Below are 23,735 nucleotides of genomic sequence, written 5' to 3' on the forward strand. Positions count from 1 at the left end.
GAGGAGCACCTCAGGGAGCTGCTGGAGGTTCTGCAACGAGAACGACTGTATGCCAAGTTCTCGAAGTGTGAGTTTTGGTTACGAGAGGTCCAGTTTCTCGGACATCTCGTTAACCAGGAGGGGATTTTGGTCGACTCGGCCAAAGTCGAGGCGGTTATGCAGTGGGAGATTCCGAAATCTCCCTCAGACATCAGGAGTTTCTTGGGATTAGCAGGGTACTACCGGAGATTCATTCGAGATTTTTCCAAGATTACAGTACCCCTCACTCGTCTAACGAGGAATGGGGTGGATTTCCGATGGGGCCTTGAGCAGCAGAGGGCGTTTGAGACCCTCCGACGATGTTTATGTGAGGCGCCAGTGTTGACGCTCCCCGAGGGAGTCGAGGATTTCGTAGTATTTTGTGATGCGTCCATCACAGGTCTGGGGGCGGTCCTCATGCAGAGGGGACGGGTGATAGCCTATGCATCGCGGTAGCTGAAGCCGCATGAGACGAGATACCCTACGCACGATCTTGAGTTGGGAGCGGTGGTATTCGCTCTCAAGATTTGGAGGCATTATCTGTACGGGGTCCGATGTACTATATACACGGACCACAAGAGTTTGAGGCACATCATGGATCAACCGAACCTGAATATGAGACAGCGCAGGTGGCTGGATGTAGTCAAGGACTATGATTGTGAGATCCTTTACCATCCTGGTAAAGCGAATGTGGTTGCGGACGCTTTGAGCCGCAAGTCAGCTGAGTCTACTACCCCAGCAAGGTGTATGGGGATAGCGGTCGATTCCTCGCTTGTGAGTTTGATTAGGGATGCTCAGGTTGAGGGCATGAGACCAGAGAACTGGAAGTTGGAGCGGATTAAGGGTGAGAGCACCCGGTTTGTTCAGGATAGTCGCGGATTATTGACTCGACACGGTCGGGTTTGGCTTCCGATGTCCGGAGGGGTCCGGCAGACAGTGATGGAGGAGGCTCATAAGTCTCACTTTTCTATACATCCGGGGGCCACCAAGATGTACCGGGATTTGAGTTTGAGCTACTGGTGGCCATGTATGAAGCGAGAAATCGCTTGGTATGTTGAGAGGTGCCTGACCTGTAGAATGGTCAAGGCCGAGCATCAGAGGCCGCATGGTAAGCTGCAACCTCTGGAGATTCCCATGTGGAAATGGGAACAGATCACGATGGACTTCATTACGAAATTGCCGAGGACAGCGAAGGGGTTCGATGCTATATGGGTCATCGTGGATCGGTTGACCAAGAGTGCCCATTTCTTAGCCATACGGGAGAGTTCATCGGCCGAGAGATTTGCCGATATGTACGTCAGCAAGATTGTCTCTCGCCATGGGGTTCCAGTCTCCATTGTTTCTTATCGGGATGTCAGGTTTACTTCCCGTTTTTGGCAGAAGTTCCATGAGGAACTGGGTACGCGGCTGCACATTAGTACAGCGTTCCATCCGCAGACCGATGGACAGAGTGAGCGAACCATTCAGACCCTCGAAGATATGTTGAGGGCGTGCATCATTGATTTCGGAGGGAGCTGGGATTCCCATCTACCGCTTGCAGAGTTCCCCTACAACAACAGCTACCATTCCAGTATTGGCGCCGCGCCTTTTGAGCTGTTGTATGGTCGGAGATGTAAAACCCCGGTCTGTTGGGGTGAGGTTGGACACAGAGTGATGGGTCGGACGGAGGTAGTCTTGCAGACTACCGAAAAGATCCAGCAGATCAGACAGCGGCTGCAGACCGCTCAGAGTCGGCAAAAGAGTTACGCTGATAGACTCCGATCGGATTTAGAGTTTCAGGTTGGTGACATGGTACTTCTGAAGGTCTCGCCCTGGAAGGGTGTGATCCGCTTCAGGAGGAGGGGAAAATTGGGTCCCCGTTCTATTGGGCCATTCAGGATTAGTGCTAGGGTTGGCAAATTGGCTTATAGGCTTGAGCTACCGGAGGAACTCAGCCGAATTCATAGCACGTTCCATGTTTCGCAATTGCGAAAGTGTATTATGGATCAGGAGGCAGTAGTATCGCTGGACGATATTCAGGTCGATGAGCGTCTGAATTACATGGAGAGGCCTACAGCCATCTTGGAAAGGAAGAAGAAGATTTTGCGGAACAAAGAAATATCTTTGGTAAAAGTGCAGTGGGAGCATCGGAAAGGATCCGAGTGGACGTGGGAGCCGGAGGCGGAAATGCGAGAGCATTACCCGGCGTTGTTTATTCTAGCACACTTCGAGGGCGAAGTCTAGTTCAAGTGGGGGAGAATTGTAACGCCCTAATTCTCAGGTATTCTTTAAATAAGAATTTAATTGGTTTCAAGGCCTACTCGACGAGTTGTTGCCCTACTCGTCGAGTAGCAGCGGGTTGGTTCGCGTATTTAGTGTCCTACTCGCCGAGTCCATGAAGGGACTCGACGAGTAGGAGCTGGCAGATGAAACCCTAAATCCCAGGGTTTTGCACCCTATTTAAGGAAGCATAAGCCTCCTTCGGCCTCTTTGCAGTCCTTTGAGAGCTCATAAAACCCTAATTTGTGTGGTGCTTCACTCTTGTGTGTCTAAAGCTTTGGAGAGGAGATCTTTTGAGAAGAATAACTTGGAGAATAAAAGGCTCGGAGCAAGGAAGTGTGGGAAATCAGAAATCTACCTCAGTAAGCATCATTTCGAGGTATCAAGTCGTCACCTTTTCTTCTTTTTCTTCTAGACCTCTTTTGGTTGAGATCTAGGGTTTTTATGGTTTGGTTGAGATGGTAATGTGGGATATGAGTTAGATTTGAAATTGTAACTTCAGATCTGTACCCTTCTTTGGTTCTAGAGTCATAAAGCTCCGAATTTGGTCATGTATGAAGCCTCTTTGAGTATGAAACCCCCATTGTGAGCTTGGATTTGACATTAAGAGCCTTTGTAGCTATGCATGCACGTAAAGTTTACAACTTTACATGAAAACCATGCCATAGAAGCTTGGATCTGTAGTTTGGAGCTGCTGCATGGCTCAAATGAGTCTGTATGTTAAAAAGGACTGGAAGGACTCGGCGAGTCGCATGGTCGACTCGGCGAGTCATATGAAGATAGGCATGAACTCGGCGAGTGGGAAGAACAACTCGGCGAGTCCAATGAAGATTGTCGTAGACTCGACGAGTGGATGAACAACTCGGCGAGTCGGTTGAGGTTTCCCCAATTTATGTATGTGTGTATAACCGTCGAGTTGCAAGAAGGAAGCACGACGAGTGACCTTAGGGTCTCGATGGTAAACCGAAGGAACTCGACGAGTCACCCAGGTGACTCGGCGAGTGGGTTAGTACTTCAAGGAACTCGGCGATTAACCGAGGGTACTCGGCGATTAACCGAGGGTACTCGGCGAGTCAAGGGCAACATGGACTGTTGACCTTGACTGATGACTTTGACTTTGACCAAGGGTTGACTAGTAGGTTTATGGAGTACCTTGTAAGGTTGAGGACTTATGGGTATATTCATACTATGGTAATAGGTGGTGGAGTTTGTGGCAGTGATCCGAGGGTTGAAGTTTATCTACCGAGTCGACATCTGCAAGGTGAGTTATCCTCACTATATTGATAGGGTCTAAGGCACCAAGGTCGGCCCTTTAGTTGTTATTGTTATGGTATGCTACATGTGGATATGATCTGCTAGATCGGAATCGGGATAGACAGTATGTTATGCTATTATGATCCGTAGGGATTGATATGTTAGTGACCTGCTAGGTCAATGCTCTAGGTATGAGAGATTGTTATGTTTGGTGGTCAGTGAGATAGATATGTTTGATGTTTGTATATGCCAGTATATGTTAGTTATGCGCACATGGTTATTTGTTTGTTGCTTGGGTTGAGGCGGTCCTGCTTTGTGCTGAAGGCCAACATACCCTATGAGCGGTCCGGGGAGATTGTAGGCCCACGTGGCGGTCCAGTTATGCCGAAGGCTCGGGACAAATTCAGCTAGACTGTAGGCCCTGCGGGCGGTCCAGTCAGGCCGATGGCCCAGTATGCATGTTGTTGATTGTCTGTTACTGAGATGGTAATATCAGCGGGGTATTGGTATTTTGGGGGTAGCTCACTAAGCCCTCGGGCTTACAGTTTTCAGTTTATTGTTTCAGGTACTTCAGGAGATCATGGCAAGGCGAAGGCGTGACCGTACCGCTCCTCATCCTTATGATCTGGTTACTGGGACACTCTGATGAATAATGATTGAAAACATTTTGTAAACAATTACTATTTGGTTTTATTTATGATTGAAAAAGTTTAAATTTGGCGTAAAATTTTTGGATGTTACACAAAGCGTCATAGTAAACCAGGAAATCATCTACATCCTATGGCAGGGTGAGAATAGGTGCCTCACACAACCGCTGTCTGAGAGTCTCGAAGGCTGCCTGCTGCTCAGGCCCCCAGCGAAAGGCCACCGATTTCTTGGTCAGTCAGGTCAAAGGAACCGCAATCTCGGAGAAGTCTTGTATAAATCTCCGTTAATAACCTGCTAGACCCAGGAAACTCCAAATCTCAGATGGAGACCTCGGATTCTCCCACTGCATCACGACCTCTATCTTGTCCAGATCGACTAGAATACCCTTCTGGTTGACAAGGTGCCCAAGAGATTGCACCCCGCGCAACCAGAACTCACATTTGGAGGACTTTATAAAAACTCTCTCCCCCCCCCCACTTAGATTCAACTAAGTCTTCACGGAACGGGAAATTGAAGGATTCCCAATCTTTCTCGCTTTCTAGTATCCCACTGATGACAACCTGTGCTTACCAATACTAGCGATTAATCACCGGTTAAACCTTAAGATCGCCCATACTCGGAAATCTTGATGAGTACTCTTGAAATCTGGTCCAGTCTGACACCTCAATCCACCTCCCATGCCGACAACTAGAGGCTCTAATCTTCACTCCGACTGACGATTCCTCGTTCCCACTTGCAATCTCGCAGCACCACTGAACACCGGTTAAACCTTAAGATCGCCCATACTCGGAAATCTTGATGAGTACTCTTGAAATCTGGTCCAGTCTGACACCTCAATCCACCTCCCATGCCGACAACTAGAGGCTCTAATCTTCACTCCGACTGACGATTCCTCGTTCCCACTTCCAATCTCGCAGCACCACTGAACTCTATCCGTACACAGCCAATGCGAAATTACAATTCTCTTGAACATCCGATGACCAACCACTTATGCATCTAACACCCGCAACTAACATCACCATCTTCATGCTACTAATCCTATTTTAGCAATAGTAGTGCCTTGAACTCCAAAGTTCATCCATAGACAAATTCGACCATATACGAACAAATGATAGAATCACTCAACTCTGACTTCAGTGGACAACCATCCCACTAATTCCCGACCAAGGATCTCCCAAATAATACTCCTGCAAAAATCTCGACAAATATCCAGAATGATAACGGTACACGCGGAACCTACTTCACAAGATGCGTCCATATTTAGGTTCATCAATGACTTTTCGGCATGCAGGATGGCATATATGATCCTTGATAACCCAAACATTAGCAGAAAACCAACCCGATATCTGACTTATCCAAATTCACTCACAATTCCAAAGCGATACGTATTCCCAACATCCACCTAATAGCAGTAGAAGATGACATACCCGCATCATCTGGAGGAATACAGATCACCTTCAGCTGACATGATCAACCCTGCCACACCTGTAGCAGCCTAAACCCTTGGTGCGACAAACTCTTTTGTGCACTTTCCCGTACGTGCAACACTGACTCCGGCCCTGCTGGCCTTTCACCCGATGATCAGAAGTCATGGATCTCTTCCCAGGACCCTCTACTGTACGCACCTGGCACGACCCTCTCTTCCCAGGGTGCTCCAAATCGATCTCGCATCTGCAAACTCTTGGAAATCATATCCTTCAGGTTCTGACACCCTGTCACGCTCACTATCTCACTTTCCAATGGCTAAGCTGCAACAACTGGAACATCCTCTATCCCTAAATCGGGTCACAAACTCCTCCCCGAAGCTTCTCAGATTCTCCAAGACTCTCACCGATTCGAGTATGGATCCTGTCCTTTCAGTAGTACGGGACTAATACTACCTTCCACACCTATCCATACTTTCCTCAGCAATCCTACCGAATCCTCCAAGTCACTTCCTCAAACTGGTACACCCAAGTCTCACTGAACCTGTCACACCCCCAAACCGGAACGGCGGAAACGTTCGGGGGCGGATGAATTCATGTGTAGTATCACAACAATTGTATCATAGCAATCATAGTAAAAACAACCATTACATTGAATACACATATGAAAAAGGTTTACATATGTTTAAGTCTTGTTTGAATACATCAAAAGTGTAAGTAAAATAAAAAGACATGACTTTAAATACCCCGACTTCTCAAAACTCCAGGAGGTACCTGTCTACTGATTTCCTGAGAATACAAGCAGTTTGAAAGAGTATCAGCATAAAGCTGGTGAGTTCATTAGTGATGTTTTGTAGTGAAAATCTGTTAATGAATTTGAAGAAATGTCTGTATGATTCCAAGAAAATCCAATATTTTATTTAGTAAATGTGAGATAATATTAGTAAAAATGTTTGTATGATTGGATTACTACTAGATGCATTGTACGACGTGAGGAGTCAAACCGCCACATTTTGAGGCTAGAAGTCTACGAAACGATAACCCAAAAGCTCACGACGTGAACAAGGTTTTCTCACGACGTGAGGACGCTGCAGGACACTATTCGAGGCTAGAAAACACGCGCTAAAGCTACGGGATGACTCTTGCCATAGCTCACGACGTGAATCTATCATTCTCACGTCGTGAGGGACAAAAATAAACTTATAAATAGCCATTTCGACCCCAAGGCTCATTACACCATTTCGACTTTCTTTCTCTCTCGTTTGCTGAAGCCGTTTCGCTTCCCGAGCCCGGTGATCGCGAACCGCTGAGCGTTTTCAGTTAGATTCCGTCAAAGTACGATATTAAGGTGAGTTTTACGGCCCCACTTTCTAATATTTTCGGGGGAAAACGCATGCTAAATATTGTATATACGTTACTATTATGTCTATATGATAGTATATTAGTATCAACGTAGATAGTTATATTAACCGGGATATAGTTGTTCTAAATATAATATTTTGAATATATACAACTATTATCAACTTGTTAGCATATTCTTGTATTAATGTAGATCTTGAGTTATACTTAGGATTCTTTATATATGTTGTGTGCGATATAGTTCCGAAGTATATTCGGGAGTTCTATATGTTAAAAAGTATGTTGCTATTATTGGTTTTATGTCAAGATAAAACCTGATATGTTATATGCTATTATTGTTGGTTTTATGTCAAGATAAAACTTGATATGTTATATATTCTTGTTGGTTTTATGTCAAGATAAAACCTGGTTTTACTTCAAGTTATAGCTGTTATACCGCCTAAATGTTATGAAATTAGGAGTAATGTTTAAAAGCATAGTCTAGTAACTTAGGGTTTTAGACACGAAAATACTTTTGTTATTAGAACTATAGAACACCGTCAAAGTTTACATGAGCTATTGTATTCATCAACTAAGATTGGAAATCTTAGTGGAAATTCTCTGACCTATAACCGTTAATCCCGTATGAGTGAGGAAGTTGTATATGGATCTATACGTGTTGACAACCCCACCTGTGGTTGCTAGCTCCAACCCAACGGTATTCGGGTGACGAACTTGCCTAATTTACTACCTTCCAACGTCGATGAAGCGTGCGGAAACTACCTCAAGGTGTGATCCTTGTACTACCGCAAGGTGTGATCCTTGTTCTACCGCAAGGTGTGATCCTTGTAACTACCACAAGGTGTAATCCTTGTAATAATAATAAGAGGTATAAAACTAAGTCATACAGTCGCAGCTACAGACTCATGGTAGCACAACTTTAGAAGCATTATACTTTGTCGATATACAAGTATGAATGTTAAGTATAAGTTTCTCAAAGACTTATACTCTAAGCATAATAATCTAGTAGGTATATTACTTGTATATTAAGTAGACCAGTATACCTATCCTACTTACTCGTATAGAATTGAAATAGATTTATACGTATCGGTTTTACTCGTATAGAATTGAAATAAGATTTATACGTAGCAACTTAGTTTGTAAGGAATAACAAACATTTATATTTATAATATATGAGACTTATAGGTATATACTTATTTGGTAAGTAAGCCATTATACCTAGGATATATATACTAAACGTTGGAGAGTCAAAATGATACTTTCAAAACTAGACTTTTGAACTTTGAAAATGTATTATTTTTATATGGAGTCAAAACCTGTGGACTCACCAACTTTATGTTGACGTATTTTAAAATGCATGTGTTTTCAGGAAGTTGATAACTATGATATGAGAAATGACGTTACACCGCACGGTGTTTCCGCCGACGGTCGGGGTGTGACACATAATCATAAAGGCCCAAACTATGGCCTAATTTTCCAAATTGGGCCCAACTCATCATATGGGCCTTACCTCAAAGCCCATTGATTATTCTTGTCCATTTGCTTGATCTTGGATGGCCCATTAATAATCCAATCATCAAGGCCCAACACTAAACCCAAGTGAAATTAGGGTTTCTCTTAAAATGACGATTAGGGTTAAGTGTTTCTCACTTAACCCATTAAGGACTTAATTCATTAAGTCCATAATTCTTCTAATTAAATCATATGGTGTGATTGGGCTTAATACACAATTCCATTCCAATGGCCCAAATGTGGGTCCCGATAAGTCCAAGCCCATAAATCCAATATCAGGGTTTTCTAAACCCTAATTAGGGTTTCCAACCCCATCTTAGCGCAATAGGCCCTATATCTAGGTCTTTTGATCAATTAAGGTTCATTAGGCCCATTAGGGTTTCACTAGGCCCATTAGTCACATGTTTGGGCATTTAGGCCATTTAGGGCTTCATTGGGCACACTAGGGTTTATTAGGCCCATTAGGGTTTTAGTCCCTTGTCCAAACATCCAAACAAGTTACATACCAAACAAGGCACACCGCCACCCGACGCGGCGGCCACCACCCTACGGTGGTGGTTTTGAGTTTCTTTTCATTAATCCATTTCTAATTACATTTTACAAGGCTAAATCTCAAGTAAACACACACCCACTCACAAGATAAACACACACATGGCGGCAACCACCACCTCGAGGTGGTAGCAGTGGCTTCCTTGAAATTTCCGACTAAACAAAGCACCACTTCAAATTAGAACACACTCCAGCCACCCACCTGGTGGCTCAGGGCGGCGGTAATAGCACCGAAAAAACGGCAGTAGTGGCGTTGACGGCGGCAACCACCATGGTTGGCCGCCATGGTGGCTCTTCACGGGTTTTCACTGGCCAAACAAGCCTTCACAATCGAACAACAACCATAGCCCACCCCCAGCTTGCGAACCACGAGCTGAAGCACACCAAAACAGCCTCTTCGGGTTGGCGGATGACGACTGGAACGGTGGGAGAAGAACTAAGCGACGGCGGCGGCAGCAAGGCGAACGTCCGTTAGCTACAACCGTAGAATAATGGAGAAGAACAACGAGCGGGTACAGCAACGCCGAGAGTCACCACGTCCAGCGGTATTCTGATCGTTCACAGCCCGCACAAGTCGTTCACAGCTCAAAATCCGGTCTCGGTGGTCCTTGTCGCTCACAGCGTCGCCGGTAGTGCACACCCTAGTCTTCCCCAGGCTAACCGTGACCATCCTTCGCAAGGCCCTAAATTCTGCAGATGAACAAATTCCTGGAAACAAGATCACATCTACTCCGTCTGAAATCTGATGTCTTGAGATAGTCTGATTCCCTGACAGACCACTCATACAGAATCATTATCGTTGAATCCAGTCCGTTTATCCCACAACTGACTACTTAACTTCTGATTACTCGCGGTTCCCACTATGTAACAGGGTCACAGACCCAAATATCCTTGCATATCACTTATACTTGGCCAGGGCTCAGATAATCCTCTTGTGAGTGACAAATACTAACACTGCCCAAACGCAGAAACTGCCCGAACACTGAACTACCTGAAGCAGTATGCTGCCACATGGCTGCTTTCCAACATCTACCGAGACCTACCTGGTCTCAATTTTTTTCGCCAATCATCTGAAATACCGGGTTCTAGCCCGGCTGCGGAGCCAAAGGACTCCCACTTAGTCGCCTCACACGACTTCTGAATGAAATCCTTCTCTGGAACTAGTTGCAACTAGTTATCATGCCACTGTGACTCTAACAACTTTCTGATCTAACCGATTGGTTCCATGCGTCGAATTCTGACGTCACCAAACCCAAGGCTAGAAGTGATTGCTACATGACTATTGATAGCTTTATGTCATAAATGACCTTAAGTAGTCCACTGCTTCTTTGCTCTCATAGCTGTAGTGGCGCTTCTACAATCTTATCACTGGCCCAACCAGATCTAATCCATTGGGTAATTCTGAAATCCAATCCGCGGATTTCCATACCCTCACTGGTACACTCAAACTTTTGGGTGCTACTGTTCCTTCTGCGTTCCAACAACACGCTCATGTCATCTACCAACCTAGTGCATGCTACGGCAACCCGTAGTGTCACGACACTCTATCACTTATCTGACCGCTACTGAGTGTTATGGCTACCCCCGTAGTCTTACAACACTTCCCATGCTAACTGACCCCTAGTGAATGCTACGGATACCCTCGTAGTCTTACAACACTTTCCATAGTAACTGACCACTAGTGAATGCTACGGCTACCCCCGTACTCTTACAACACTTTCCATACTAACTGACCACTAGTGAATGCTACGGCTACCCCCGTAGTCTTACAACACTTTCCATACTATCTGACTACTAGTGAATGCTACGGCTACCCCCGTAGTCTTACAACACTTTCCAAACCGGGTCGAACATGCGCTCGACCTAACACATCACTGAACTTGAGCCCTAACCGGAACTCTAACCTGATTCCCGAAACCTGCTATCACGTGACCCCACTGTATCAGTACCGTACCCATGCCCGTGATCAAAGCGTCATAGTAAACCAAGAAATCATCTACATCCTATGGCAAGGTGAGAATAGGTGCCTCACACAACCGCTGTCTGAGAGTCTCGAAGGCTGCCTGCTGCTCAGGCCCCCAGCGAAAGGCTACTGATTTCTTGGTCAGTCGGGTCAAAGGAACCGCAATCTCGGAGAAGTCCCGTATAAATCTCCGTTATAAACCTGCTAGACCCAGGAAACTCCGAATCTCAGATGGAGACCTCGGAATCTCCCACTGCATCATGGCCTCTATCTTGGCCAGATCGACTAGAATACTCTTCTGGTTAACAAGGTGCCCAAGAGATTGCACCCCGCGCAACCAGAACTCACATTTGGAGGACTTTATAAAAAATCCCCCCCCCCCCACTTAGATTCAACTAAGTCTTCACGGCACGGGAGAATTGAAGGATTCCCAATCCTTCTCGCTTTCTAGTATCCCACTGATGACAACCTGTGCTTACCAATGCTAGCGATTAATCACCGGTTAAACCTTAAGATCGCCCATACTCGGAAATCTTGATGAGTACTCTTGAAATCTGGTCCAGTCTGACACCTCAATCCACCCCCCATGCTGACAACTACATGCTCTAATCTTCACTCCGACTGACGATTCCTCGTTCCCACTTCCAATCTCGCAGCACCACTGAACTCTATCCGTACACAGCCAATGCGAAATTACAATTCTCTTGAACATCCGATGACCAACCACTTATGCATCTAACACCCACAACTGACATCACCATCTTCATGCTACTAATCCTATTTTAGCAATAGTAGTGCCTTGAACTCCAAAGTTCATCCATAGACAAATTCGACCATATACGAACAAATGATAGAATCACTCAACTCTGACTTCAGTGGACAACCATCCCACTAATTCCCGACCAAGGATCTCCCAAATAATACTCCTGCAAAAATCTCGACAAATATCCAGAATGATAACGGTACACGCGGAACCTACTTCACAAGATGCGTCCATACTTAGGTTCATCAATGACTTTTCGGCATGCAGGATGGCATATATGATCCTTGATAACCCAAACATTAGCAGAAAACCAACCCGATATCTGACTTATCCAAATTCACTCACAATTCCAAAGCGATACGTATTCCCAACATCCACCTAATAGCAGTAGAAGATGACATACCCGCATCATCTGGAGGAATACAGATCACCTTCAGCTGACATGATCAACCCTGCCACACCTGTAGCAGCCTAAACCCTTGGTGCGACAAACTCTTTTGTGCACTTTCCCGTACGTGCAACACTGACTCCGGCCCTGCTGGCCTTTCACCCGATGATCAGAAGTCATGGATCTCTTCCCAGGACCCTCTACTGTACGCACCTGGCACGACCCTCTCTTCCCAGGGTGCTCCAAATCGATCTCGCATCTGCAAACTCTTGGAAATCATATCCTTCAGGTTCTGACACCCTGTCACGCTCACTATCTCACTTTCCAATGGCTAAGTTGCAACAACTGGAACATCCTCTGTCCCTAAATCGGGTCACAAACTCCTCCCCGAAGCTTCTCAGATTCTCCAAGACTCTCACCGATTCGAGTATGGATCCTGTCCTTTCAGTAGTACGGGACTAATACTACCTTCCACACCTATCCATACTTTCCTCAGCAATCCTACCGAATCCTCCAAGTCACTTCCTCAAACTAGTACACCCAAGTCTCACTGAACCTGTCACACCCCCAAACCGGAACGGCGGAAACGTTCGGGGGCGGATGAATTCATGTGTAGTATCACAACAATTGTATCATAGCAATCATAGTAAAAACAACCATTACATTGAATACACATATGAAAAAGGTTTACATCTGTTTAAGTCTTGTTTGAATACATCAAAAGTGTAAGTAAAATAAAAAGACATGACTTTAAATACCCCGACTTCTCAAAACTCCAGGAGGTACCTGTCTACTGATTTCCTGAGAATACAAGCAGTTTGATAGAGTATCAGCATAAAGCTGGTGAGTTCATTAGTGATGTTTTGTAGTGAAAATCTGTTAATGAATTTGAAGAAATGTCTGTATGATTCTAAGAAAATCCAATATTTTCTTTAGTAAATGTGAGATAATATTAGTAAAAATGTTTGTATGATTGGATTACTACTAGATGTATTGTATGATGAACTTTGTTTGAAAAATCTCTGTATGAAATGTTCTGTATGAAAACCCTGGTTACTACCAGCATGTTTAGTAGTTTTATTTCTTATAACGAAACCATGTATTTTCCATCATTATACCCAATAATTATTGTTCATGTATCGTATATTACTACGTAAATATATCGTTGTTATCTAAATTGCGAGCTTTATGACCATACTAAACTTGATATGGCGCGAATCGGGCACCAGTATCCTTTATGACTTTGTCACCCGTAGACCTGTCGGTCCTACTGTAGCTAGTAGTAAGGTGCGGGATAGTCAGTCCCGTATAGATCTATACACAAAAATCACGCTCTCCTTCGAGGAGACTCTGGATCATAAGGGGGCAGTCCTCCACTTAGTTAAGTTTGTAAGCACCCAAGGACGTGTCTCCAATTAGATTAACGACTTTACAAGTAATAATGCAGAAAAACCCTTTTTATGAATAACTGAAAGGTTTATAAAGGATAAGTTTGTAAATTGTTTAAAGAACTCCCAAACTATACTTAATATAGTTTGTGTGTTTGTATATGTATAACCTTGTATAAATTCCCAAACTATACCTATTATAGTTTGTGTGTTTGTATATGTATAACCTTGTATGAATTCCCAAACTATACCTATTATAGTTTGTGTGTTTGTATATGTATAACCTTGTATGAATTCCCAAACTATACCTATTATAGTTTGTGTGTTTGTATATGTATAACTTTGTATGAATTCCCAAACTATACCTATTATAGTTTGTGTGTTTGTATATGTATAACCTTGTATGAATTCCCAAACTATACCTATTATAGTTTGTGTGTTTGTATATGTATAACTTTGTATGATCTAAAACTGTGCGGTTATCTTGTAAGTTGCAAATGTCCCTTATGCTCAGCATAATGCAGAAGGGATAAAATATCTAAATATTTTGTAAAACTGTAGAAATTATGTGTTTGTATTGATTTTATCTGTTTTATGTTTATTGAAATCCTTTTGTATAATTTTCATAAAAACATTTATGTTTGGCTTGTATTCCCCCTGAAATCATTAAAAACTCGGAAAAATGTAGGGGTATAAACTCACCTCGAGTGAGTGGTTAGTATGAAAGATCGATATGAGATGCACAATGTCAAGTGAAGCCTCGAACACAATTGGATCCTATTTAGCATGTAATAACACATATAAGAGTCAAATTAGGGTATTTCACTACTAGACATGATGGGAAACCACCCTAAGGACTTGGAAACACTTGAACTAAGTGTTTAAACCATATGTGATTGAGTGAGAGAGGTGTACGGCCACCCTAAGGGTGTGTACGGCCATGGGTGTGTGGCCGATGAGTGTACGACCGTACACTCATGAAGAGGTGTGTTTTTGAGGTGTTTCCAAGGTCCTAACTAGCATCCAAGAAGTGTTCTAGGTCTCATGCTTAGTTGTAATGCAAGTTTGAGGCCTAAAATGATCATCAAAGTGGGTTTACGGCCCTAAGAGGTGTGTGCGGCTGTACACCCTTCATGTTCATGCTAAATTTCTCGACTTTAAGGTGAACCAAGGCTAGGATGAAAGGTTTAGCATGTCCAACTAGCTGATAGGGGCCAAACTCTCACTTTGGAGGGCCATTAAGGTGTGTACGGCCAACCTTATGAAGGTGTGCAGTCGTACTCCTTCAAAGGATGAAGAACATGATGAAGCTTGAAGAGTCAAGGCTTAAATCAAGAGGTCTTTCAAGTATAACAAGCTAAAGGATGGAATACTTACGTTTTGGAAGCCTTGGAGGGTTCACATTTGAAGAAACTTGAGAGAGAATGGAGTAGTGTGCAGCCAAGGGAAGAAAGGAATGAAGGAAGGGAGGTCTACTCATATATATAGGGGTGGGTGACCCACCACCTTAAGTGTGCGGCCACACACCCATGTGTACGGCCGTACACTCCTCCTAAAGGAGTGTATGGCCCGATTTGCTACTTTACGACTTTGATAGCTCATCCCTAATCTCAAATTGGGTTGTACTCAAGCTTAGAACACTTAGACGAACCCTTAAACAGTGCTAAAAGATAACAGAAACAAGTCTAACATTGATTGTATCGAATAGTTGTACAAGATAGAAGTTCCGGGTTGTCACATCATCCCCCCGTTAGAGGGAATTCCGTCCCGAAATTCAAGAATAGAGATACAAATCATGGACTTGGAAAAAGATGAGGGTACTTCTGTTTCATAGAATCTTCACGCTCCCAAGTGAATTCAGGTCCCCGCTTGGCATTCCAGCGAACCTTCACTATCGAGATGCGACTTTTTTTCGTTCGTTTAACTTTCCGGTCCATGATTTCAACTGGTTCCTCTACGAAGTGTAAACTCTCGTCTAGTTCGATCTCATCGAGGGGAATCACAAGTGTCTCATTGGACAGACACTTCTTTAGGTTCGACACGTGGAAGACGGGATGTACGTTGCTAAGTTCTCGGGGTAACCGGAGTTTGTATGCTACAGGACCGATCCTAGCGAGGATCTCGAATGGTCCAATGTATCTTCGATTTAGCTTTCCACGCTTTCCGAAACATATCATGCCTTTCCAGGGTGAGACCTTCAAAAGGACACGGTCACCAACCTGGAATTCCAAGGGTTTTCGTCTCTTATCGGCGTAGCTCTTTTGTCTATCTCTTGATGCTTTCAGTCGTTCACGGATTTGTACGATCTTTTCAGTCGTCTCTCGGATGATTTTAGGACCCATGAGAGTGTTGTCGGGGACTTGACCTTTGACTAGCAGCGTGTCACCCACCTCAGCCCAGCACAGAGGGGATCTACACTTACGGCCATAGAGGGCTTCAAACGGCGCAACCTTGATGCCGGTATAGTTGTTGTTGTTGTAGGAAAATTCGACCAATGGAAAATGAGTGTCCCATGACATGCCAAAGTCGATGACGCAGGCTCTCAACATATCTTCCAATGTCTGGATTGTTCTCTCACTATGTCCATCTGTCTGTGGATGATAAGCCGTGCTCATATCCAACTTAGTTCCAAGAGCCTTCTGTAGTGATTCCCAGAACCTCGAGGTAAACCTGCTATCTCGATCGGAGATAATGGATACAGGTACCCCATGAAGGAGAACTATTTCTCGAAGGTATATTCGTGTGAGTCTCTCCATTTTGAAGTTTTCTTTGATTGGCAAGAAATGGGCGGATTTAGTCAGTCAATCGACAATTACCCAGATGGCGTCATGCCCACTCGGAGATCTGGGTAACTTAGTGATAAAATCCATTGTAATCATTTCCCACTTCCACTCAGGTATTTCTGGCCGCTGAAGTAAACCTGAAGGCTTTTGATATTTTACTTTCACCTTGGCGCAAGTCAAGCACTTGTCCACGAAGGTAGCGATTTTTGCTTTCATGTTCGGCCACCAATATAGTCGTTTGAGATCCAGATACATCTTATTTGAACCTGGGTGAACGGAGTATCTAGTCTTGTGCGCCTCGTTCATGACAACTTCCATGTACCCGCCATACTTTGGGGTCCAGATCCGGTTCATGAAATAGTAAACTCTGTCTCCTTGACTTCTAATTTCTTTTCCATTCCTCTCAGGGCTTCATCCGACATGATTTATGGTTTTAGGGCTTACAGCTGAGCCTCTCTAATTTGTGCGGATAAATGGGAATGGATGGTCATTGTTAGTGCCTTCACTTTTCGACCTGAATGGTAGCGTATATCACACTCGTAGTCACTGAGTAGCTCTACCCATCGCCGATGTCTCATGTTTAATTCTTTCTGATCGACGATATGTTGTAGGCTTTTATGGTCGGTGAATACAGTGCACTTGGTTCCGTAGAGATAATGTCTCCAAATCTTTAACTCGAAGACCATTGCTCCCAACTCTAGATCGTGAGTTGTGTAATTGACTTCATGTGTTTTCAGCTGCCTCGACGCATAGGCGATAACCTTTCCTCGCTGCATGAGCACACAGCCTAGGCCCTGATTGGATGCATCACAGTAGACAACTAAGTCTTCCGTCCCTTCGGGCAGGGAAAGGATAGGTGAGTTGCATAGGGCCGAATTCAATGTTTGAAACACAGTGTCTTGCTTTTCACCCCAACTAAAGGTTACACCTTTCTGTGTCAGGGTGGTTAAAGGCTTAGCGATTTTGGAGAATTTTTGGATAAACCTGCGATAATAGCCAGCGAGACCCAAGAATTAGCGGATTTCTGTGGCTGTCTTTGGTGCTGAACAATTCTCAATCGCTTTGATTTTGGAAGGGTCCACATGTATGCCTTCCTCGCTAACCACGTGACCAAGGAAAGTTACCTTCCTGATCCATAACTCACACTTTGAGAATTTTGCATATAGTTTCTCCGCCCTTAATGTTTCTAGCACTAGTCTCAAGTGTTGTTTATGATCATCTTCGCTCCGCGAATAGACAAGTATATCGTCAATGAACACGATCACGAACTTGTCTAGGAAAGGGCGGCACACCCGATTCATCAGGTCCATGAATACCGCTGGTGCGTTGGTTAGACCAAAGGGCATCACTACAAAATCGTAGTGTCCATAACGATTTCAGAATGTTGTCTTGGGAACATCATTCTCGTGAACCCGCAACTGATGGTACCCTGATCTTAGGTCTATCTTTGAGAAATAACTGGCTCCCTGAAGTTGGTCGAAGAGGTCGTCGATTCTGGGTAAGGGATAACGGTTCTGGTTGGTAAGCTTGTTCAGTTCTCGGTAATCAATGCACATCCGAAAGGATCCATCTTTCTTTTTCACGAACAAGATCGGGGCTCTTCAGGGTGAGGAACTCGGCCTTATGAATCCTTTGCTGATTAGCTCATTGAGCTGGCTGGATAACTCTTGTATTTCTGCCAGCTCTAGACGATAGGGAGATTTAGCTACAAGAGTAGCTCCGGGGATTAAGTCGATACGAAACTCGACTTGGCGCTCGGGAGGAATCCCTGGAAGATCTTCGGGGAAGACATCAGGAAAGTTGCAGACTTCGGGGATGCTCTCGAGGTATTTAACTTTTTGCTTTTCGTCAACAACATGAGCTAGGAATGCATAACATTCCTTCCGCAGATACTTCTGGGCTTTGATGCATGAAATGATACGAAGGTTCGAAGTGAGTTTATCACCGTAAATAGTGAGGGCTTCGCCAGAGGGAAGATTGAGACGTATGGCTTTCTCGTAGCAAAGGCTATCAGCACGATTGGGGCTCAACCAATCCATGCCGATTCTGACATCGAAGCTCTTTATAGATATTGGCATAAGATCGATGGGAAAGGAATGATCGTTCAGGGTAAGAGTACAGCCTATGAATATGTCGTTAGTGCTCTCTTTCTTTCCGTTAGCCATCTCGACGGTAAATGTTTCAGTTAAAGGTTGGGATTTACATTTGAGTAGATGTTTGAATGCATGACTAACAAAACTCCTCTCCGCACCAGAATAGAAAAGAATGCATGCATAAGAGTGGTCAAGGAGGAACGTAACCGTAACAACGCTAGGATCGGCGACTGCTTCCTCCTGGCCCATAGCTAGCACCCTCCCTGTGTTGCCAGCTGTTGTTGCCTTAAGGAAATTTCTTTTGAAGTGCCCAACCTCTCCACAGCCATAACAGGCTTGACCAGCGCCCGCTCCAGGAGCCTGATTGGTAGGTTGGACTGGTGCCTTGCAGAATCGAGCTGTGTGTCCCTTCTTACCACAGCTGGTGCACAACATCTCCTGGCACTGCCCATGATGATGGTAATTGCACTTGTTGCACAGAGTTAGGTTTCCAGCATAGCGTTTGGGGGTTGTTGGAGTAGTGGAAACTGCAGCAGGGGTAGTAGCAGCGTGGACTACCACCGTTTGTTGTTTCTTGGAGAGCTCCTGCGAAGACTGAGCCTTTTGTTTGTTCCAGAACTTTTTCTTTCCACCACTAGCCTTTGGTGGTTCGGGAGCGGCTGTTACCTCATCAATACCGACCCCATGATCTATCAGAGTTTGCGCCAGACACTTGGCACTATCAAATGTAGTGAGCCTAGCAGCCAAAATATTTCCTTTGGTTGGGGGCGTCAGTCCCCAGATGTACCTCTCAATCTTCTTGCTTTCCGGGGTGACCATTCCCGGACAGAGAAGACCCAGATCGCAGAATCTAGCTGTGTAGGCAGCAATGTCGGAACCCTTCATCTTCAGGTTCCAGAGTTCGTGCTCTAACTTTTGCACCTCGGCTCTTGGGCAGTATTCGGCGAGCATCAGTTCCTTCAGACTTTCCCAACCCATGGCATTAGCCACTGGCAGGGTTAGGGATTTGACTTGACCATTCCACCAGGTCAATGTTTTGTCGGTGAAAGTGCAAGCGGCGAATTTCACCTTGTTTGCTTCGGAACAGGCGCAAATTTCGAAGATGGATTCAATCTTCTCGAACCATCGAGTCAGAGCAATAACACCTCCATTGCCATCAAAGGATTTGGGTTTCGCGTTCATGAAGTCTTTGTAGGAACACTCCTTTTGATGTCCCTGATCACCGAGGTTCTGGGGATAAGTACCACTTCCGGATCCACCAGAGTTTACTTGCGCCATTGCTGCAGTCACGGCAGCTGTAACTGTTGCCTGGAACATAACATGATCGAACTGATGGGGTGGTGGTGGCGGAGTGTCGTTGTTCCTTCTGATGGGTCTTCTTTGGGGAGGCATCTTGTTCTAGAACAATCAGGAAGAAGAGGATGATACGTCCCCTAAATTTAAATCAACATATATGAAACAAGATATATCTCATTCTGAAAGTTAAAGTGTTCTACGAAGCGATATATAGAGGAGGGTTACTATTGCAAGTAACTATCGCTAAGAAGGAATATGTAGCAACACTTGGAATGAATCTCTATACTGTATTCGGCTCTAGCTAAAATACTCCTATAGTATTTTAAGTTGTATGTTTTTGTTCTACCGATATCTGATGTATATATACTTGGTAAGTTTTAGGCTTGCTGCAACACCACAGTAACTCCCAAGCACATGTTGGTCATGTCTCGAATAAATATAGTTGTTCAGGCTATATTTACCCTAGACATGATTACATAACTGCCCAGGTTTAACCACAGTGTCCAACACCCAAATACTTTTGTTTTGTTCTACCTATGACTCTGGTTCTGTTATGTATGTATATTTGTATACTTCTTATAAAATACTTATATTTTAAAAGTATACTTTTTTGTTCAGAGTACTTCAGCCCCTTAATTTTTATAGTTGTATACCATGTAAGGTTCGGTATACTTACTTCACTATAAACAAGAGTTCTGATACCAATCTGTCACACCCCCAAACCGGAACGACAGAAACGTTCGGGGGCGGATGAATTCATGTGTAGTATCACAACAATTGTATCATAGCAATCGTAGTAAACACAACCATTACATTGAATACATATATGAAAAAGGTTTACATCTGTTTAAGTCTTGTTTGAATACATCAAAAGTGTAAGTAAAATAACAAGACATGACTTTAAGTGCCCCGACTTCTCAAAACTCCAGGAGGTACCTGTTTACTGATTTCCTGAGATTACAAGTAGTTTGAAAGAGTATCAGCATAAAGCTGGTGAGTTCATTAGTGATGTTTTGTAGTGAAAATCTGTTAATGAATTTGAAGAAATGTCTGTATGATTCTAAGAAAATCTAATATTTTCTTTAGTAAATGTGAGATAATATTAGTAAAAATGTTTGTATGATTGGATTACTACTAGATGTATTGTATGATGAACTTTGTTTGAAAAATCTCTGTATGAAATGTTCTGTATGAAAACCCTGGTTACTACTAGCATGTTTAGTAGTTTTATTTCTCATAACGAAACCATGTATTTTCCATCATTATACCCAATAATTATTGTTCATGTATCGTATATTACTACGTAAATATATCGTTGTTATCTAAATTGCGAGCTTTATGACCATACTAAACTTGATATGGCGCGAATCGGGCACCAGTATCCTTTATGACTTTGTCACCCGTAAACCTGCGGTCCTACTGTAGCTAGCAGTAAGGTGCGGGATAGTCAGTCCCGTATAGATCTATACACAAAAATCACGCTCTCCTTCGAGGAGACTCTGGATCATAAGGGGCAGTCCTCCACTTAGTTAAGTTTGTAAGCGCCCAAGCACGTGTCTCCAATTAGACTAACGACTTTACAAGTAATAATGCAGAAAAACCCTTTTTATGAATAACCGAAAGGTTTATAAAGGATAAGTTTGTAAACTGTTTAAAGAACTCCCAAACTATACTTAATATAGTTTGTGTGTTTGTATATGTATAACTTTATATGAATTCCCAAACTATACCTATTATAGTTTGTGTGTTTGTATATGTATAACCTTGTATGAATTCCCAAACTATACCTATTATAGTTTGTGTGTTTGTATATGTATAACCTTGTGTGAATTCCCAAACTATACCTATTATAGTTTGTGTGTTTGTATATGTATTACTTTGTATGAATTCCCAAACTATACCTATTATAGTTTGTGTGTTTGTATATGTATAACCTTGAATGAATTTCCAAACTATACCTATTATAGTTTGTGTGTTTGTATATGTATAACTTTGTATGATCTAAAACTGTGCGGCTATCTTGTAAGTTGCAAATGTCCCTTATGCTCAGCATAATACAGAAGGGATAAAATATCTAAATATTTTGTAAAACTATAGAAACTATGTGTTTGTATTGATTTTATCTGTTTTAAGTTTATTGAAATCCTTTTGTATAATTTTCATAAAAACATTTATGTTTGGCTTGTATTCCCCCTTTGAAAACATTAAAAACTCGGAAAAATGTAGGGGTATGAACTCACCTCGAGTGAGTGGTTAGTATGAAAGATTGATATGAGATGCCGAATGTCAAGTGAAGCCTCGAACACAATTGGATCCTATTTAACATGTAATAACACATATAGGAGTCAAATTAGGGTATTTCACTACTAGACATGATGGGAAACCACCCTAACGACTTGGAAACACTTGAACTAAGTGTTTAAACCATATGTGATTGAGTGAGGGAGGTGTACGGCCACCTTAAGGGTGTGTTTGGCCAGGGGTGTGTGGCCCATGAGTGTACGGTCGTACATTCATGAAGAGGTGTGTTTTTGAGGTGTTTCCAAGGTCCTAACTAGCATCCAAGAGGTGTTCTAGGTCCTATGCTTAGTTGTAATGCAAGTTTGAGGCCTAAAATGATCATCAAAGTGGGTTTACATCCCTAAGAGGTGTGTGCGGCCGTACAAGGGGTGTGCGGCCATACACCCTTCATGTTCATGCTAAAGTTGTCGACTTTAAGGTGAACCAAGGCTAGGATCAAAGGTTTAACATGTCCAACTAGCTGATAGGGTCCAAACTCTCACTTTGGAGGGCCATTAAGGTGTGTACGACCAACCTTATGAAGGTGTGCGGCCGTACTCCTTCAAAGGATGAAGAACATGATGAAACTTGAAGAGTCAAGGCTTAAATCAAGAGGTCTTTCAAGTATAACAAACTAAAGGATGGAATACTTACGTTTTTGAAGCCTTGGAGGGTTCACATTTGAAGAAACTTGAGAGAGAATTGAGTAGTGTGCAGCCAAGGGAAGAAAGGAATGAAGGAAGGGAGGTCTACTCATATATATATAGGGGTGGGTGACCCACAACCTTGAGTGTGCGGCCATGAGGGGGTGTATAGCCGTACACCCATGTGTTCGGCCGTACACTCCTCCTATAGGAGTGTATGGCCCGATTTGCTACTTTACGACTTTGATAACTCATCCCTAATATCAACCTTGGTTGTACTCAAGCGTAGAACACTTAAACGAACCCTTAAATAGTGCTAAAAGATAACAGAAACGAGTCTAACATTGATTGAATCGAATAGTTGTACAAGGTAGAAGTTCCGGGTTGTCACAGAACCTCACTACTAACCCACTGAAACGTATCCTAGGCTTTCCTAGGTTCCTGAACTCACCCAGTCCTCAGCTGCTGAAAGATTCCCAGTAATGTCAACTAGCTACCTCATGAATATAGCTAGCTCACATTACTAAGAGTCCCACAAAGCACAAAGCAAGCAACATTCAGACAATGAAAAATCTAACCGTCATATTCCAGTCAAACCATTCTCTCCTCTACTCATGAATCTATACATGCAAATCAAAGGCTCATACAATCAGGCATAACGTAAACAGGTTATCCTATCACTGACTGATCAGTACTAGCATGCAAGTCTACAAGCACATACAATAGGCACATAAGGCATCCTCCTAGATCCTCAGCCCTAATCTAGCATGCAGTTCTCATAATCATATCATAACATAACATGTATGGGTATCTTTGGGAAAACTTACTTGAGCTCGGTTGATTGCACGCATCACACACCTTGTTCTTTTCAAAGTTCTTTTCCCTTTTCAAACTTCTTTTTATAAAATGATTTTTACTTTTGAAAATTTTCATACCAACTCCTTTTTTTTTTAGTTCAGACACAACCGAGAGTGTTCCCGAATCCCTCAAACCAAGGCTCTGATACCAACCTGTAACATCCCAAAATTCAAGGCCAAAAATTTCATTTTTAAATAAGTTATTATAAAACTGACAGTATAAGAAAACATCCATAATATCATGTCATGTCAAAGCC

At 43.3% G+C, this 23,735-nt stretch overlaps 1 pseudogene across 1 annotated transcript in view; it reads right to left on the reverse strand.

Annotated features, from left to right (window-relative positions):
• The window catches only part of LOC145105991 (uncharacterized), an 85,522-nt pseudogene that overhangs the window by 14,766 nt on the left and 47,021 nt on the right, over positions 1–23,735 (reverse strand). Inside the window, exon 11 of the transcript XR_013707450.1 lies at positions 23,449–23,631. The product of XR_013707450.1 is annotated as an uncharacterized LOC145105991 (transcript). The remainder of the gene's footprint in view (positions 1–23,448; positions 23,632–23,735) is intronic.

Source organism: Lactuca virosa, chromosome 4 (genome assembly GCF_052849685.1).
Source record: "Lactuca virosa cultivar CGN04683 chromosome 4, Lactuca_virosa_CGN04683_v6, whole genome shotgun sequence".
In the NCBI taxonomy this organism is placed as follows: domain Eukaryota; kingdom Viridiplantae; phylum Streptophyta; class Magnoliopsida; order Asterales; family Asteraceae; genus Lactuca; species Lactuca virosa.